Below are 19511 nucleotides of genomic sequence, written 5' to 3'. Positions count from 1 at the left end.
ACATACTTTTAGATTCAGATGCATAGATGTAATACAAGTGGGTATGAGGGGGGGGTGATATAAACAACCTTGTAGAAATGAGAGAACTTGAGTGGATAATAAGACTACAGGCTGAAACTCCACCAGGATTAAATAACACCACTAGTATAAAACCAGTACTAGTCAAACGTCAATTAAATAATCTATAAAATATTATTTATGTAATTTATTATTTATGTAATATATTATTGACATTATACTACCTATATATATCTTCATGTTTTAAACATTTCCCTTTTAAGAAGTTTTTTAAAAATTTATGGCTGGTTGATCATGTGATTTTAACTGTTCCTCTATTTAAATGATGTAAACTGCATATTGTGTAATGCTGATGAAGGGTTGAGAGCCCGAAAGCTTCATTAAAGTTCTGTGTTTCTGTGACTACTGTTGTTCTTTAGAGATTGTTCTATCTACGTGTTCAGTATAACTTATCTATGAAGCTATTATGCCATCATGTAAGAGGCTGTAATTGGCCTTGGAGAAGTTTTTTTTAGTCTAGTTGCTTCTGGGGGGGGGGGGGGGCAGAGGTATTGTGTTACACTTAATTCTAGTGAGACCGATTTGTGGTCTGATCTCACCAGGGATGGCCACACACTGGTGAGGTGCAGCGGTCTCCTATGTTGGTGAGCATCAGGTACAAGATGTTTGAGCCCCTTGTGGGTGTGGTATCCAGTTGGTCCAGGGAATTGGAGTTAACAAAGTCCAGGAACCATTGAGGAAGTGATTTAGAACACGTATAATTTACCCAGTCTATGGGTAGGCAAATAAGGTCACCCAAAACCAGGGTGTTTGACAGTATCTTGACAGACTCAATTAGATCCAAGTAGGCTGAGTGGATGTCCTGATTCATGGAGGGGTGCTATAGGTGGCAATGACCTAAAGAGAAATCTTACCTACAGTCAATTACACCTGACGTAATTTAAGGGAATCGTGCTGTTTAACCAATCTGGAGGAATATTTAATTAATTAATTTATTTATTTACATTTGTTTACCGTGAAATTCCAACTGGACACAGGCCTTTTTTCAGCAGATGCCTGGGGAGAAAAGCTCCACCGTTTGTACATAAATGAATATAACACAAAGTACAGATAATGACATAGAACAAGTGTGGCTGTTGGCATTAATACAGTAATTGACAATAATTGTAAACCGTAAAACAGTTAAAGAGTTGTATAGTTAAAGTAGCCTATCAATTATTTAATAATAAAAGTTGTAACAGTGAAACAGCTAAGGTTGCATAGTTAAAAATTAGACTCTAAATTATCAAAACTTAAGCAAAGTCGGAGGTTAGCACTAGTGGCAGTTAGATGAATCTAAGAATAGTTGGGTTGAGAGTCTGAGTGGAGGAAGGAAGAGAGGTGGGGGGGAGGGGCTTTAGTCTGGATTTGAGCAAGGACAGAGCCAGTGCATATTTAGGTGTAATTTAAGTGCGGTCTTGAAATGACTGCAGGAAGGTAGAGTAGTTATGGAGGGGGGAAGGTTGTTCCAAAGTCTGGATATGGCACAAAAAAATAGAGCTTCTCCCGTTGAGTTTTTGGCTTTGATAACAAGGAGTTGACTTTTGTTGCTCAAGCGTAGGGGCCTAGTGGAGTGGTAGGGTTGGAGAAGAGTTTTAAATTATGGGATTTTGAGGGGATGGTTTACAAGTTTATGAGTGAAGGAGAGTTGATTCAGGTGAAGGAGTTGTGGGAGTTCTAGCCAGTTTAGTTCTTTAAGGGAGATATAGTGATGGCTGCGGTAGGAAGCACCAGTGGCAAATTTAGCAGTTTTATTGTAGCAGGCCTCCAGCTTGTATAGGTCTGTCTGTCTAAGGTTTGTAAGTATGGGAGATGCATAGAGTAGGGAAGAGATTAGCTGGGAATTGGCAGTGGAGATTCTAGCTGACCTGGTGAGGTATTGGCTGTTTATATATAATGCACCAAGTTTCTTGTGAACTTTTTTAATTGTGAGAGATATATGGGTGTTGAATCGAAGTTTGTTGTCAATCTTCACACTGAGTAGTTTGGTGTGTTCTGATGGAGAGATGGTGGTATTGCCTTTGGCAAGAATGTTGAAGTGGGGGAGTTTTGGGTAGATTTGGAGGGTTGAAAGATGAGGAGTTTGGTCCTACTAGGGTTGAGTAGGAGCTGAGCACTGGATAGCCAGCTTTCTACAGATAAGAATGATTCCTGTGTGATTTTTTTTGAGTTCTGGTACAGTGGGGGCAGAGCAGATGAGGGTAGAGTCATCGGTGTACTGTATGAGAGATGCATGTCTGTTAGCAGCATGTAGTTTGTTAGTGAAGAGGGAGAATAGTAGGGGGCCAAGAATATAATCTTTGGGGACACCAAGAGTAACTGGAAGGTGAGGAGATGTGTTATTATACCAGATAACTGATTGCTGGAAGCCGTATCGATAGCTGTGGAACTAGTTGGAGGCTGATTGCAAAAATGAAAGGTTGGAAAGAGCAGAGAGTAGTAGTTTATGTGATACCATGTCAAAGGCCTTAGATAGATCTAGAAATACAGTGGTGGAGAAGAGGCCATTGTTTTTATGATGAAGGATAGTGTTGGTGAAGGAGAGCAAAGTGGTGGTAGTGCTGTTAGATGGCCTGAAGCCATGTTGGGTATTGGAGAGAAGATTATTAGTTAGGAGGTAGTTGGAGACCTGAGCACTTGATACATTTTTCAAGTATCTTGGAGAGAGGGAAATGATGGTGATAGGGTGGTAATTGGAGAGGTCAGTGGAGGGGCAACCTTTGTGGAAGGGAATGATGTGAGATATTTTCCATAGAGAGGGTACATAGCATTCAGATATGGAATGGTTGATTAATATGGAAATAGGGTAAGCTAGGGCATCAGCTGCAATTTTAGGTATTCTGAGGGGAGGTTGTCAGCTGTGAGTTTAGTGGGTTTAAGTTTTGATAGAAGTTTTTTTTATGTAGGAGGTAGGTACTGAGGAGAAGAAAAAATCAGGAGGGGGGATTAGGGTTAGGAGTGGGGGGGGCAGATGTAGGGAAGTGTTTGGTTAGGGATATTATGGTTTCAGTGAAGTGTTTGTTGAAGGATTCAGCAATACTGCTGGGGGGGTGGACGGCAAGGGGGATTCTACTTTCCCTGGGTGGTGGATAGAATTAATGGTGGACCATAATTCCTTAGGATTTTGGTGGGTAGAGTTTAGGGTGGACTGATAGTAAAGGGATTTGTCTAATTTTGTATTTTGACCTTATTGTGTAGTTCAAGGAAGGATTGCCTATCTGAGGCTTTTTTTGTTAGGTGCCAGTGTTCCCAGGCATTATCTCTGCTTTTCATTAGGAGTCTAGTGCTCTTTTGTAACCAGGGGCACTCCTGGTTCTGACTTTGGCATTTTTTACAGGGGAATGGGTGTTTAGGATGCCGAGAACTCCTCTTCAAATTTTCCCCTGGAACTAGAAAACTTTCAACTTAAGCAGTCAAGCCATTCATTTCTCAGTCCGGCACTTGCTCAAAACTCATAGCAAGCACTTATAAACCCTAACACTAGACCCTCCTGTACTGTACAGAAGTACAAGGCTCTCTATACGACCTTACCAGCCATCCAGTAAAACAGTTCAGTGTACCTATCCAGGCATGACCAAAGGGCAGTTTCAGGTGTACTCTCCAGTCCAGCTGGTAAATCTGAGCATTTTGAGGCAATGTTACAACTGCCTCATGTACACAGACAACCATCTCCTCCTACCACCAAACACTAATACATGGGAGAGATGCAATTATACAGACAAACTGGAGGCTAAGCTCTCTCAACCCAAGACTGGATCAGACAGTCAAGAGGAGAAGGGAAATACTTGCATCACACCACCAGTCTCACATAGACCCATGAAACCAGAAATGGCAAAAAACACACATAAATACATAAAAACATACTCAGAGGCGCTAAATAAAAATCTCCAAAAGCAACAGAGACCTCCAAAGCAAACGTCCAAGCAACCTCCACCTCCCCAACACAAACCGAGAAACACATACTTCACAAAATCAGTGTGCCATGCAATCACAGCCCTTAAGGCAAAATAACATATCCAACATACTAGTAATAGGTGACTCTATAGTCAGGCACACTGACGTCTCACTCACTAGGCTGAATAAGGAGAAGGTTACTGTTAGCTGCCTGTCGGGTGCCAGGACCTGCCACATAACACAAGCACTCAGTTCACTCCAGAACAAGTACAAATATGACTCTGTCATTGTCCATGTTGGTGTGAATGATCTGAGCTGTACCTCACTGGACTACATGAAAAGAGACATGGAAGAGCTCTCTGATCATGTAGCCCAGGCTGGTATGACCCTGACCCTGAGTAGTATTCTGCTCTTGCCAAGACTGATACCATGGTATAAAGAAAAACTTCTCGATTTCAACAATTGGCTAAGTTTCTGGTGTCATTCAAAGGGGATCCTGTGTCTGTCTGCCTGGGATGACATGCTCGACAAGCCACGCTGCTTCACTAGAGACGGCTTGCATCTGTCACCCTTAGGCTTTTGAATACTGTACAAGGTTCTTGCCACCCCATAGTGCCTTTCTTAGGCAAGGCTAAAAAGACAAACCCACTGCCATAAATAGTACAAGTAACAAAAAACTGAGGGTAATGCTACTCAATGCCAGAAATCTAAACCTCAAAATGCACGTACTCGAGGCACTCCTCAGTATGGAGAAAATTGATATATGTGCAGTAACAGAAACCTGGTTTAAGGATCCAGAGACCACCCCAGCACTACCAGGCTACAACTCATACCATACATTTCAGCCACAGAACCCGAACCGAAATACAAAAGGTGAGGGCATATCCATATTCATCAAGGATACCCACACCTCAAGGATACCCACACCTCCAGGTTAGTGGCACAGCACGATGCTTCAGAGATCATCCACGTGCAACTAACAATGGGCAAAACTGCAATTAAAATTGTAGCTTGCTACAGATCACCCACCATGTCCCAGGACCCCCATTCTGCATTTCTGGAAACACTGGGAAACATAAAGGTCCTGCCAAACACCCTAATATTGGGCGATTTCAATTACCCAAACATTACCTGGGAGAACAACTCAAGTACTAACTCCCTTGCCCAACATTTCCTAGAATTTATAAACTCAAATGCCCTGGTTCAACTGGTTAGCACTTCCACCAGAGGTGACAACATATTGGACCTGGTCATCACCAACAAGGGCGACCGGTGTACCACACTGGAGGTCAACCACTCGCTGGTTAGATCTGACCGCAAACAAATCACTTTGGATATCCATATTCTGCCCCCACCCCTGGAAAAGGAAACCACCGTGAAAAACTTTTCAGAAGCAAACTTCACATTACTGAAGACCGAGGTGGAAAGTTTCAAAGCCCCCATGCTAAATGATAATGTTGCCCAAGCTGCAAAATCCTTTACTAATGCATTCTACAGGCACCTACAAGAATGCATGGATCGTGCTATCCCAAGCAAAACCAAGACTCACTCCTCCAAGAAAAGGAAACCAGTTTGGTAAACTCCTGCCATAAACAAGCTATACAATAGAAGGAAGAAACTAGTACAGAAAAGAGTAAAATCCCAAGAAGGGAAGACATTCCTGATCAGTATCAGCAAGAAACTATGTTTCCTCATAAAATCATCCAAGGCGAGATTCAAAAGAAAAATTGCTAAGGACTCCAAAGATAACCACAAGGCATTCTTTGCACGGACTGTTTATTCAACATAAGCGCTTTCGGTCGAGGTAATACCCCAACCTTCTTAAGACATACACAATCTGAACAACCATCCTGCCTTCTTTAAATATATCTCTTCATTGGATGCTATTACCCAATTAAACAATAATTAAGCCATTAATTGTATTTGCAAGAAAGCAGCAATTTTCCCCCACATAAACTGACAATACAAATAATACCAATATTTATATGTAAAAGTATCTGTATATTGGTTAATTATATATTACAACTATGTACTTTCCACATAAAAAATGTATGCAATACACTGATATTATGCACACACATTTAAAACCATATATAAAACATTATATAAAACATTGTGTAAAAAATTTTTTGTAAAAAGTTTTTTGTTAATATTTATTTCCCACTAACCTATATAATGAAATGTTTTACCTGCATACTAGTGCTAAATACTTATCATGGCCTAGCAAAATAAGCCCGGGCAAACTAAAACAAGAATTTAACCCAACAAGTGCAAGAATGTGTGGCCAGGAACAGTCGTAGTCAGCAGACAGTTCCTGGTGGGAACAACAGTGTGGTTACATCGACCTTCTCGTCAACAGGATCTATTCAGCCTGGCCAGCGGATGTCAGGCTGGAACACGCCAAACAGGGCACAAGAAACAGTAAATCCAACAGAAGTGAACCCAAATGGAGCTAATCTCATACCAAACAGTAGCACTGGGATTATTACAAACCCGAGACCTCAGGGGGTAAATGAAACTTCACCAATACCGTCGATGGCTAACTTTTTAGCCAAGAAGGATTTCTTTTCATCTCTGGATAACGCAAACACTAATGGTGATGAAAATATGGACAATATCATGGTGAGTTCGTCTACCTTTATTGACAAACTTAACATGTTTGATAACAAACTATTTCGTTTTAAAAAACTTCAATTAGAAGTCTCGTATCTCCAGGAATGCATTAAACTAAAAATAATTCCAAAAGGGTTACGCCAGTGGCGTTACCCTGCAGGACTAATCAATAATTCAGTATTCCATCAAGAATTATTGGGTTTATTTGATAAACAAGGTGCTGAATTCCTGAACTCTCTTATTAATTTTTATAATGTGAAATTAAATATATTGCAAGATGAGCTAACACAATTGGAAGTGTTTTTACAGGGGCACTCTGAGTTTTTAAGATACAAATATGACTATGCAAGAATCTTGGCTAGTATTGACGCAACCATTAATAAATTAGTTGCCAATAAGAAAAGAAAAATTGATAGAGACATTAAAGAGTACAGTAACAATAGGGCTTACCCCCCTCCCCCTTTGGGTCAAGCACATGTGTCTAACTTAAATGAGAATCAAGGGGTTGATTCTACTTCTCAAGCGAATTCACAAGATGGGGATGACAATTCCGATATGCCACAAATCAGAAGGAGCGAGCGCATCAGGAATCAAAGTCATCATGCTAATAACGCTAATGTGAATGGGGGAAATCACAACCAAGGTGAATATGCCCGTAATGGAAATGGAAACAATCAGGGTTTTCACATGCCAGAGGAAGCCCCAAATCCAGGCACGAGCAGGAACAACAACAATCCTACATCCAACCGGAGAGGGAGATCGCAGAGGAGACCGAAGAGGAACCAACGGAGGAGATAATCAACATAGAAGATAGTGGCCCTGTTGTTTTAAATAGTCAGCAAGGAGATTTCAAGATCTACAATTATACTGTACTAACAGTCGAACAGAAGCGTATTGACTTTTTCTCCAGAGGACTTACTTTTTTTCCTGATAGTAAATGTAATTTAGTTAGTACTATTGTAGATCTGAAATTATATGTTCATAAATTAAATTTGGCATTTAGATTAGGCAACACACCGTCCCTTCTTAACACTTATAGAGTCTCAAGCGTTTTTAACCCCCCATTACATTCTTCCCTGAACATATTTGAGAAAATATGTGAGAATGACTTAAGGTCAATGGCAGAACAAAGAGCCAATTCTCACAACATGAGAACTAACATCTCTCGAGACGAATTAGCTTTTATTTCTCTGCTCAATGAATGTAATATAAGGGTAATGTCTCCAGACAAAGGAGGGGGTTTAGTATTTATGGATGAATATCTGTATGATAGAAAAATGCTTGAACATTTGGACTCTAATACTTATGTACAATCTAGCCTAAATGAAATACACATGGCCTATAAGAAAATCAAGGGCATTTTGGATGACCTTTTTATTGAAGGGACTGTTGATAGTGATATGTTACACTATCTAAACATGCCGGCGCCTAAAATTCCCACTTTGTTTGGTACACCAAAAATCCACAAGGATTTAAAGAATCCCCCTTTTAGACCAATTGTAGATGGATGGGGGTCGATTACATACTCGTGTGCCAAACTAGTGGATGGGATTCTCAAACCCTTGCTAAAAACAGAACCACAAATTTGCAAAGATTCCTGGAGCTTCTTACAAGGCATTGACAAAATGGTTTTTGATCGAGACTGTATATTTTTAGTGGTCGATATCAAAGATTTGTATACAGTAATACCTCAAAACTTAGGCATTGAGTGGACAAGGGAATTTATGTTAAGGAAAAATGCCTCTAATGATGAGATGAACCTTGTAGAAGCTCTATTGGAATTGGTTCTGTTTAATAATTTTTTGACTTTCAAAGGGCAATTCTACCTTCAAAAGACTGGTATTGCAATGGGGTCCCCTTGTGGTTGCAGTTTTGCAAACTCTTAGCACATTGGGAACACCAATATTTGTTTCAAAATAGATATTACCAACAAAATGTCACTTGGTACAATAGGTACCAGGATGACATGTGCTTCTTTTGGAAAGGGCCAGTTGACTTAATTCCTCAATTTATTGAAAGCCTTTCAAACATGACAAGCTTTTTACAATTCACTTACTTAGTTGGAGAGAATGATATGTGCTTTTTGGATGTCAAACTGAGTAAGGACATTGTCAATAACAAGTACAAATCTGAAATATACAGGAAGCCCACACATTCTAACTCCTTTCTACACTTTTCAAGTTGCCATCCTTTTCACCAAAAGAAAAGTGTAGTAAAGGGACAATTTGTGAGGGCCGCAAGGATGGTATCAGATAAACAAGATTTTGTTGTTGAATGTGATAATTTAAGCACTAAGTTCTCCATGAGAGGTTACCCAAACTCCTTAATTGATGAAATCAGAGAGGAGGTGGTCACAAAAAGAGACGCTGGTCACTTTCGACCACTTTTAGGAGGGGGGACAATGTTAAAAGAAACAGGGTCACTATCTAGGCAAACTTCTGATTTCAACATCAGCTTCATCTTTACCTATTGTATTGATTTTAAATACATTAGAGGAATCATAAACAAAAATTGGAACATCATTCTTGAAGATACAGAGTTAGTGAAAGCAATAGGTATTGAACCTAAATTTGTTTATAGGAGAGGAGTGAATTTGAAGAGTTTGGTAGATAAGCCTAGTGCCAAACCAACAATAGCAAATTTCGGCATGTCTAAATGTGGAATGTGCTCTCAATGCATGCACATTATGCCAGGTAATAAAATATGTATAAAGGGGAAAACCTATAGCATTAATGGCAAATACAATTGTGACAGCAAGAGAGTAATTTATGTAGCACAGTGTGTGAAATGTTGCGCATTCTACATAGGCAAGACAGAAAGGTCATTGAAGAAAAGGGCATACGAGCATTGTTATGCCATTGGTAGAAATGATTTAACTAATGCTCTTGCCAGGCATTTATGTGATGAACCCGACCATTTTTTTCTATTTTCTGTCATTCAACAAATTAATATAAGCACCAGAGGGGGTCCATGGCAACTTTGGTTGGAGGAGCAAGAGTTATTATGGCAAATTAGAACGTCGGCTCACATTCCTCCAGGATTGAATGAGTATGCATCAATAAAAAGCATACTGAAAATTAAAGCATTAAATAGATGACAATAGTTATATTCGGGCTGACTACACATAGTTTATTTGTAAATAAATAAATTAAAATTCTATAGACACTTGACATACACAAATGTCAAAGGATGCTTTAACATTTTGTTTTTTTTAAAAAATGGTTTATGAGAAAGAGTTTCATTTGAAGTAATTTCAGAAAAACTTGTGTATTGGTTAACTTTTGTGTCAGTTCTTGTTTTAGTTTGCCCGGGCTTATTTTGCTAGGCCATGATAAGTATTTAGCACTAGTATGCAGGTAAAACATTTCATTATATAGGTTAGTGGGAAATAAATATTAACAAAAAACTTTTTACAAAAAATTTTTTACACAATGTTTTATATAATGTTTTATATATAGTTTTAAATGTGTGTGCATAATATCAGTGTATTGCATACATTTTTTATGTGGAAAGTACATAGTTGTAATATATAATTAACCAATATACAGATACTTTTACATATAAATATTGGTATTATTTGTATTGTCAGTTTATGTGGGGGAAAATTGCTGCTTTCTTGCAAATACAATTAATGGCTTAATTATTGTTTAATTGGGTAATAGCATCCAATTAAGAGATATATTTAAAGAAGGCAGGATGGTTGTTCAAATTGTGTATGTCTGAAGAAGGTTGGGGTATTACCTCGACCGAAAGCGCTTACGTTGAATAAACAGTCCGTGCATCATCTGGCTTCTGCTTGGATCGTTTCTGTTACATTTTTTGAGTTTAGTTTTGGTTTGTTAAGTGTTTTACAAGGCATTCTTTAGCTATGTCAAGAATCTAAGTGGCAATGCTCAGGTCTGCTCGGAGTTAGTGCAGGATGGAACAAAATACACTGAACCGACCGATATCGCCAACATCCTTGCAGACAGGTTTAGCACAAACTTCACCCCTCTCACCCCAAAAGGGCTCATAACCATACCAGAAGAATGTAGAGTCCCTGAAATCACAGACACTCAGGTTGAAACAGCCCTCTCCAAAGCCAAAAACACAGCATCAGTGGGACTGGACGGTGTCCCAGGCTGCGTCCTACATGAACTCAAAGATGAACTAACCCCTCACCTAAACACACTGTTCAAACTCAGCCTCTCCACAGGCTTCATACCCATAGAGTGGTACACAGGAATGGTTATTCCGCTCCACAAAGGTAGAGCCACAACAGACCCCGCGAACTATCACCCTATAAACCTGACCAGCTTGGTCTGCAAGGCTATGCAGCGCATCATCATGGAACTCATTAACAGAGACATCGGGAACCTCCAAAACCTTGACCCTACAGAGTTCGGCTTTGTTAAGGACAGATCATGCCTTCTAAACCTGGTGGACTTCTTTGAGACAGTTACCAAGGCTATGGACGAGGGAAAGGTGGTACACACAATCTACCTAGACCTCGCAAAGGCCTTTGACACCATTTCCCATTCTCGTATTATAGACAAGCTCACCAGCCTGAACATAAACCCCTACATCACAAGATGGGTTGCCAACTGGCTCACAGACAGAACCCACATGGTGAGAGTTGCAAGAGCTAGGTCCATCTCTAAACCGGTTACAAGTGGCTTTCCCCAGGGCTCAGTCCTAGGACCCCTCCTGTTCAGCATATACTTCTCAGAGGTACAGGCAAGCACAGGAGGACTATGGCTGACCATGTTTGCAGACGACTGCAAACTAGGGGCTATAATTGACTCTCCGGCTGACACAGACATCCTCCAAAAGTGTCTCACTGAGACAGATACCTGGTGTCAAAACCATGGCCTCAAGCTAAATGCCAAAACATGCATAGTCATCCCCTTTGGAAAAAACAAAGTACCCACAAACTACCACATAGGTGGTAGCCCCCTAAATACGGAAGATGTAATAAGGGATCTGGGGACCCAAGTAGATAGTAACCTCTCCTTTGATAATCACATTGCCAAAGTGGTTAGAAAATCCTTCTATGTGACCCACCTAATCACAAAAGGGTTTGCATCCAGATCAAAAGAGGTCATTGGGCCCTTCTATGCATCACTCACTAGACCCATCATGGAGTACAATGCCCCATTTGGGATGTACCTTACAAGACACCTGCAACAACTGGAAAGACCACAGAAGATCCTCACCAAGAGGATCACTGGCCTCAAGCAGATGCCCTATGCATCTTGATTGAAGAAACTCCAGCTGTACTTGGTTGCATACTGCCTACTCAGAGGTGATCTCTGCCTGACATACAAGGCCATGTCCAACCCAGAATTGATGGGCATGCTCCACCTAAAGAAAACCATATCCCCTCGAGCCACACACTCCAGGGATCTAAGCCTCACCACAATAATAAATAGGACGTGCTGGAGGAATAGATTCCTGTCCCAGAGACTTCCCATGCTTTGGAACAAGATTCCAATCTACATTAGGCAGAGCTCCTTGCTAACACTCTTCAAGAGAAACCTTGATGAGTGGATGGGAAACAGAAAGTTTACCCCAGGGATCACTTCAATTGCTCTGCTGGAAAGAGGCACAGGGAACTAATCTAAGGGGGTGGCAAAAGCCAACACATTCCGGCTAGGCTTATAAATGCCTTCAGGCAGATAGCTTAGTACCTACCTATGAACCTATGAACCTAATTTGTGGTAAAGCATTGAGGTATGTTGATCATGTTATCCCAGGCTGACAGATACTGGATCCCTTTTGAATGACACCAGAAACTAAGCCAATTGTTGAAGTCAATCATTTATTCTTTATATTGCGGTATCATCCTAGGTGAAGGTAAAATGCTGCTTAAGGCTAGGGACACTGAGACACATAACACTAGAGCTCAGTCATTTCTGTCTTCATATAGTCCAGAGAGGTATATCTCAAGTTGTTTACATTAACATGGACATTGACAGAGTCATAAAAGTACCTGTTGTTGAAAGACTTGAGTGTGTGTGTGTGACGTGGTGGATCCTGGCACCTGAAAGACAGCTGACTATGACCTTTTCGTTATCCAACCTGGTGAGAGGGACATCTGTGTGTCTCACAACTAAGTCACCTATGATTAAGATGTTTGTTTTTGTGTTATGCCTTAGGGGCTTGACTGTTAATACACTGGTGTGTGTTCTATTATGTGTATTATGTTCTGCAGAGGATGTATTGGCAGGTTTCTGATGTTTAGGTGCTAGCAAACTAACACTGGTGCCACTATCAAAGACAGTACAGCAATACACACACAGTCCTGACACCCACCTCTCACTTACAGACAGAGATTGTATATATGTGTGTGCTTGCTTGTGTGTGAGAGAGAGAGATTGAGAGAGTGAGAGAGAAAGCAAGAGTGATCTTGCATAGCTGAATGCATGTATGAAAGTATATGAGATTGTGTGTGTCTGTGTGTGTGTGTGTGTGTGTGTGTGTGTGTGTGTGTGTGTGTGTGTGTGTGTGTGTGTGTGTGTGTGTGTGTGAGCTCAAGAGAGAATGAGAGCAATCTTGTGTAAGTGAGCATGTGTATGAAAGCAGAGGAGACAGTGTGTGTGAGAGAGACTGAGAGAGAGTGAAAATGGTCTTGTGTGAATGAATGGTTGTATGGAAACAGAGGAGCCTGTGTGTGCGAGAGATTGAGATAGAGAGCGATCTTGTGTGTGTGAGTGAGTGTGTGTATGAAAGCAGAGGAGACCGTGTGTGTGTGTGTGTATAGATATCTGTGTGAAAGCAGAAGAGACTCTGTATGTGTGTATGGGAGAGAGAATGGGCTCTATGTAAAATTGTTGTTTTACTTGGTTATTAATTTTTTAAGCACTGCATTATTTTTTATATATGTTTGATGTAAAATCGTGTCCCTGTTGGACAGGAGCTTTGGGTGCTGACTTGTATAAACATGGGCTAAACTCTTGGCTAGGCTTATAAGGACCTCAAGGCCAATAACCTAGTAACTTCCTATGAAAAGAATATTTCTTTGAAATGTTCATCAGTACTGAAATAAAAATTTTGGCTTACCATGTGCAGGTGACTACATACTTGCTAGAAAGGAAGGTCCTGGAAGAAGTTAAGCAAACTGTAAGGAAGCTGTCATCACAATAAGAATAACACTGGAGGAAAAGTTTTGGACTTTAGATGTCATTTAACAATACATTTAACCAAAACCTGAATGACATGTCCACCCCAAGCCCATGTGTAATAAACCACAATGTGTTGTTAACTGTATCAATCTGTAACTAGTTCCCCACAAAAAAATTATTAAACCAACTTAAGTATTGCTTTCAGTATTTTACTACACAAAATATATTTAAAAATTGACATAGGTAAGACTGTTTGGAAGCTCCTCCAGGAACATACTTGCTCTCCCTGAAACAGCAGCACCAAAATCAATCACATGCTGTTGTGCACAAGCCACTGAGCTGTCTGGATCACTGACAGTGGACAGGAACTCTTCATTTGGTTTCATTGGTGGTTTTGTAGTAAGCCCCCCAGTAATCAACTGTCCATGGACCACTGGAGCTGCTCTCCTCTGGGCCGATGAACTCATGTCAGTGGCCCTATGATGTACCTGATCATATGTCCTGCTGCATAAGCCAACAGTGTTCACATCATTCACTATCTAGTTCCAAATTTGCATTCTTCCAGACATATCCCCACATCATCTCTCAACCAGAAAAGCACCATGTTGAGGAAAGGCTTGGATGATCAAGTCATTGTTGGAGTCACTGAAGGGGGGGTTGCAGGGATTGCACATCTTGGGTGCTATAGTCTTAGGTGACATGAAACACAAAAGAAGGATGCTACACATAGATATCACATAAATAAACGTCCTGCTTACATATAACACATTTATTTATTTATTTATTGACATTTGGTGACAGGGAACGTCAGACTAGGTCAGAAACCCATTTTCAGCAGAGGCCCTGGGAAAAAAGCTTCACAAGTGCAAGCTGTAAACAGTAGTAGTATAAACTATATTAAAAATAAAACAAAAAGTGTAGCCACCACCTGAAGATTCTCGTAGCTGATTAGTTAAACAGAATGAAAAAGAAGCTGGAAGAACTACCACGGCTGTAAATATCCAAAAATTCGATTTATTTGAAGTAAAATGGACAAGCGCTTTCACGTAACTAAAAGTAGTCTTTTTCAGATCCTTGTCAAAAAGAATAAAAACCAAGCTTATATACTCATACCATACAACCATAAAAACAATTAATCAATTAAAACAATTCACTCTTAAAGGGGAAACATATACACTATTTCATTCTAATAGGGCGTGCATCTAGCACTGGTTTAATATTGATGTTACTATTAAGTCCTGGTGCTAAATGACCTCTTAATCTGAATATCCATTGTAATTCCATTCTTTCTAGATAGTTATTATTATCTCCTTCCCTTAAATTTTTCATAACTGGTTGTAATACCCTAAAATTAAAACTATGCCCCTTTCGCTCAATAGTATGTTTCGCTAAGGCATTTTGTACATTCTTGTTTTTAATATCATACCTATGTTGATATATCCTATCCTTTAACCACTTCAGAGTTTTCCCGACATAAAAACTTTGACAATTATTACAACAAGCGAGGTAGACAATATTTGTAATATCGCATGTAACATAAAACCTAGGTTGAAATAAAAAATTAAAACAAGGATGCTGAAAATTCTGTTCATCACATATCACATCACTGGGTCTGTCACCTATCAATTTCATGGTTTCATCATCCGTGGATAAAATCTGCCAGTTTCTCCTTATAATGTCTGTTACTATCCTATTATCTTTAGTAAAATTCATATTAAAGTGAAGAGGATGCCTCTTACGCTCTAACCTACCACTTCCATTACTAGTGTTAGTTTCCTTCATTATTCCTTCACATTCTATCTTCTCTTTAGCTTTTTTTATTTCCATTTCTTTATAGCCTCTTTCTAATAACAGTCGCCAATGAGACCCATAGTGGATGGCGGGGGGGTGTAAAACAGAACCCATTTCCCTGTATATTGAAAGTAAGTTGGGACCAACAGTGAGAAATATACCTAGTATACTTAGAGATACAACACATTTATTAGATTTTTTGACAGAGAAGGCAGTGGAATTGAATGGGAAACAATATCTAATGGCCACGTTAGATGTTCAAAGTTTGTTCACTGTTATTCCCAATGATTATGGTATAGAGGCAATAAGGGAAACACTTAATATTAACAGAGTGACTAACAATGATGAAACTATATTAATATGTACTCTATTGGACATAGTACTTTCAAATAACATATTTACATATGAACAGCGGCTCTATTTACAATGGTGGGGGGTTGCGATGGGCACATCATGTGCTAATTCATATGCAAATTTAGTAGTAAATCATTGGAAAAAACAATTTTTGGACAGCCATACATTGAGTACTAACATTATTGTCTATAAACATTTTGTAGACGATATTCTTTAATTTTGAAATGGAGATGAAGAGTCCCTAAAAGAATGTATAGCATTTTTGGAATCAGCTACATCCTTTCTGAAATTTACTGCCAATTATTCTTATGAAGTCATTAATTATTTAGACATAACAATATATAGGGATATATGGGGGAATGTCAATACTACTTTATATCGCAAAGAATGCAGCAGTATGCATCCCAGTCATGTTTTTTGCAATATAGCAGAAGGACAGATGAAACGGGTGAAGAGAACATGTAACACCTCTCATGATAAAAAAGGGGGAATGGATAAACTGGAGGGACTGTTATTAGAAAGAGGCTATAAAGAAATGGAAATAAAAAAAGCTAAAGAGAAGATAGAATGTGAAGGAATAATGAAGGAGGCCAACACTAGTAATGGAATTGGTAGGTTAGAGCGTAAGAGGCATCCTCTTCGCTTTAATATGAATTTTACTAAAGATAATAGGATAGTAACAGACATTATAAGGAGAAACTGGCAGATTTTAACCACAGATGATGAAACCATGAAATTGATAGGTGACAGACCCAGTTTCTCCTATAAAAATAATACAAATTTGAAATGTTTACTGTGTGGAGAGAAACATGGGAATAAAAATAAAATTTTAGGAATACATCATGAGAAACATGGTACTTTTCCATGTGGGAAATGTAAGATGTGTGATGTGATATGTGATGAACAGAATTTTCAGCATCCTTGTTTTAATTTTTTATTTCAACCTAGGTTTTATGTTACATGTGATATTACAAATATTGTCTACCTCGCTTGTTGTAATAATTGTCAAAGTTTTTATGTCGGGAAAACTCTGAAGTGGTTAAAGGATAGGATATATCAACATAGGTATGATATTAAAAACAAGAATGTACAAAATGCCTTAGCGAAACATACTATTGAGCGAGAGGGGGCATAGTTTTAATTTTAGGGTATTACAACCAGTTATGAAAATTTTAAGGGAAGGAGATAATAATAACTATCTAGAAAGAATAGAATTACAATGGATATTCAGATTAAGAGCTCATTTAGCACCAGGACTTAATAGTAACATCAGTATTAAACCAGTGCTAGATGCACGCCCTATTAGAATGAAATAGTATATATGTTTCCCCTTTAAGAGTGAATTGTTTTAATTGATTAATTGATTTTATGGTTGTATACTATGAGTATATAAACTTGTTTTTTATTCTTTTTGACAAGGATCTGAAGACGCGTACTTTTAGTTATGTGAAAGCGCTTGTCCATTTTACTTCAAATAAATCGAATTTTTGGATATTTACAGCCATGGTGGTTCTTCCAGCTTCTTTTTCATTCTGATAAACTATATTACTATATTTATAGAACATTATACATTTAAAGAACATTGATTAAGGTGCACAATTTGGCAGAGTTATACAGTCATAACATTTAAACCATCAGGAGAACACATTATTAGCTTTTCAATATTACCCACTGGAGAAACCCAAAACGTTCAAGTTATTCAAATATTAAAAAAGGTTATGTGGTTGTAACATATCACAGTCACACACAAATCAAGGTTTGATACAAAACAAGGTCTACGAATAGCAAAGCAAAACCTCTGTAAAACATTTTGGTTATGGCGACACAGAGATAGAACTTGACTAACCCACCCTCAAAACAGGCAAATGATATTTCTATACCAAACAAAGGAATTAAACATCAGTGAATTGTTATAAGTGCTAGCAAACAAACTGTACCAAAAGCATGCATACACATTTACCACAGAACATTCATTTTTATGCAATTGTCAGTCACTTCTACTCTGGCCAGCATTCCTCTAGAGGTATCAATGGGCCATCCTAGAAGGCTAATACCCCTGTCTCATTGACAATATACGACATTTGCATTTTACAGAAATAACAATAGAAGAGTGTAAAGAGAAACAGTTGTAACATTAACACTTGTGGCTGTGCATCTGAGAAAGGGAAATGCCCTGACAAAAATGCGTATACTATCAGTAAACTTCTAAAACGTGCATATGGATAAAAGTAGTATTTGCTAATGTATATATATATATATACATATATATATATATATATATATATATGTGTGTGTGTGTGTGTGTGTGTGTGTGTGTGTGTGTGTGTGTGTGTAGTGACAGGTGAGCCTTTACAGTATATAAATGAAAAATACAATCATACCTTGTCTTGATCAGTAGTCTTCTGTGCAGGTAAATCCAGAGTAATAGCAATATTCTTCTGTGTTATCCACATAAACAAGTCTCCTCACTTTCAAGTTGCATAGCTGCACAGTTCCCTTTTTATAGTGTAGATTCAGGCCTGTGACCACGGTGAAGAGGCAAATGTAGTGGGAACTCATTAAAATTGTTGAATCCTAAATTCTTGGCTCTGTGTAGCTGATGTAAAGATAGTAAAGGTACTCCTTCAGTGTTTGTTGCTTATGGATTACAACTGAATGTTTACTGGAAGGGAGTATAAAAATACAACAGCAATTCAGACTCCGTTACCTCTACTGAATGTGTCAGCCAGGTTAGACTTGCTAAGTGTGGAAGTAATTGTATCAAGGTTCTAAATGTAAGTAAGCAGCACACATGACATTTCACAGTTTCTGTTCAGTACCATCCAACATCCCCTGTATTCGTTTTATTATTGCCATTTAATATTCTCACACATTTTAAGGACAGTGATACAAAATACCTTATAGACTACATATCTGAGATTATTGCACAGATAAGAGAAGAATGAGCAACATACACAGAGATAAAAGACAGAGATGCATCTCTGCAAGCAATAGTCATAAATGACTGTGATCACTCATTGCTGTACATCTGAAATGAATACATGTACAAACAGCACAGAAGTGTGTAAGTGTCATACGTCTTATTAATACTTTGGATGATGTTGCACTTGTTTTTATGCACAATAACTTTTATTCTCTGCTGCAGAACTGTTTCTGTGGCATGCACTTAATGTGTTTTAAAGGTTCATTGGTGTGAGAGTTTAAATCCAGACTTGTGTAAAAATCTTTCGTGTGTACTAAAATCTATTTTGTAGGGTTGTTTTTTTTTATATATAGATTTCTTTTCTTTTCTTTTTTTAATACCAGTATTTGGTCGGTGAGTAGCTTAGTGCAAAGACAAGAAACAAACAAAATAAATATCATGTAACAAACATCTTTGATAACCAATATATCAGCTAAACCTGTACTCTCTGTGTAGCACATCTGCTAAATACACTCATCCCCCAACATATACTATCTGTAGATCAGGGTTTAAGTTCCACCTTTGTCTTTGAATGATGAAACCTAAGAAACAATACTCACAAGCCTAAAACAAATTTAGCTTTGCTTGTCTTGTTGATATAATGCTTACCATCACACAAATTTAGAGTAATGGCCCACACAAGAAGCAGACAGGATACAGATGTTCTCGATTTCAAGAAGGGTACATTGTTGCATCTTTTGCTATCCATCATGCAATGTGGCTAATCCACATTGTGC

Source organism: Protopterus annectens, chromosome 1.part0, assembly GCF_019279795.1.
Source record: "Protopterus annectens isolate FY-2018-M chromosome 1.part0, PAN1.0, whole genome shotgun sequence".
Classification (NCBI taxonomy): Eukaryota; Metazoa; Chordata; order Ceratodontiformes; family Protopteridae; genus Protopterus; species Protopterus annectens.
This window is presented reverse-complemented; position numbering follows the sequence as displayed.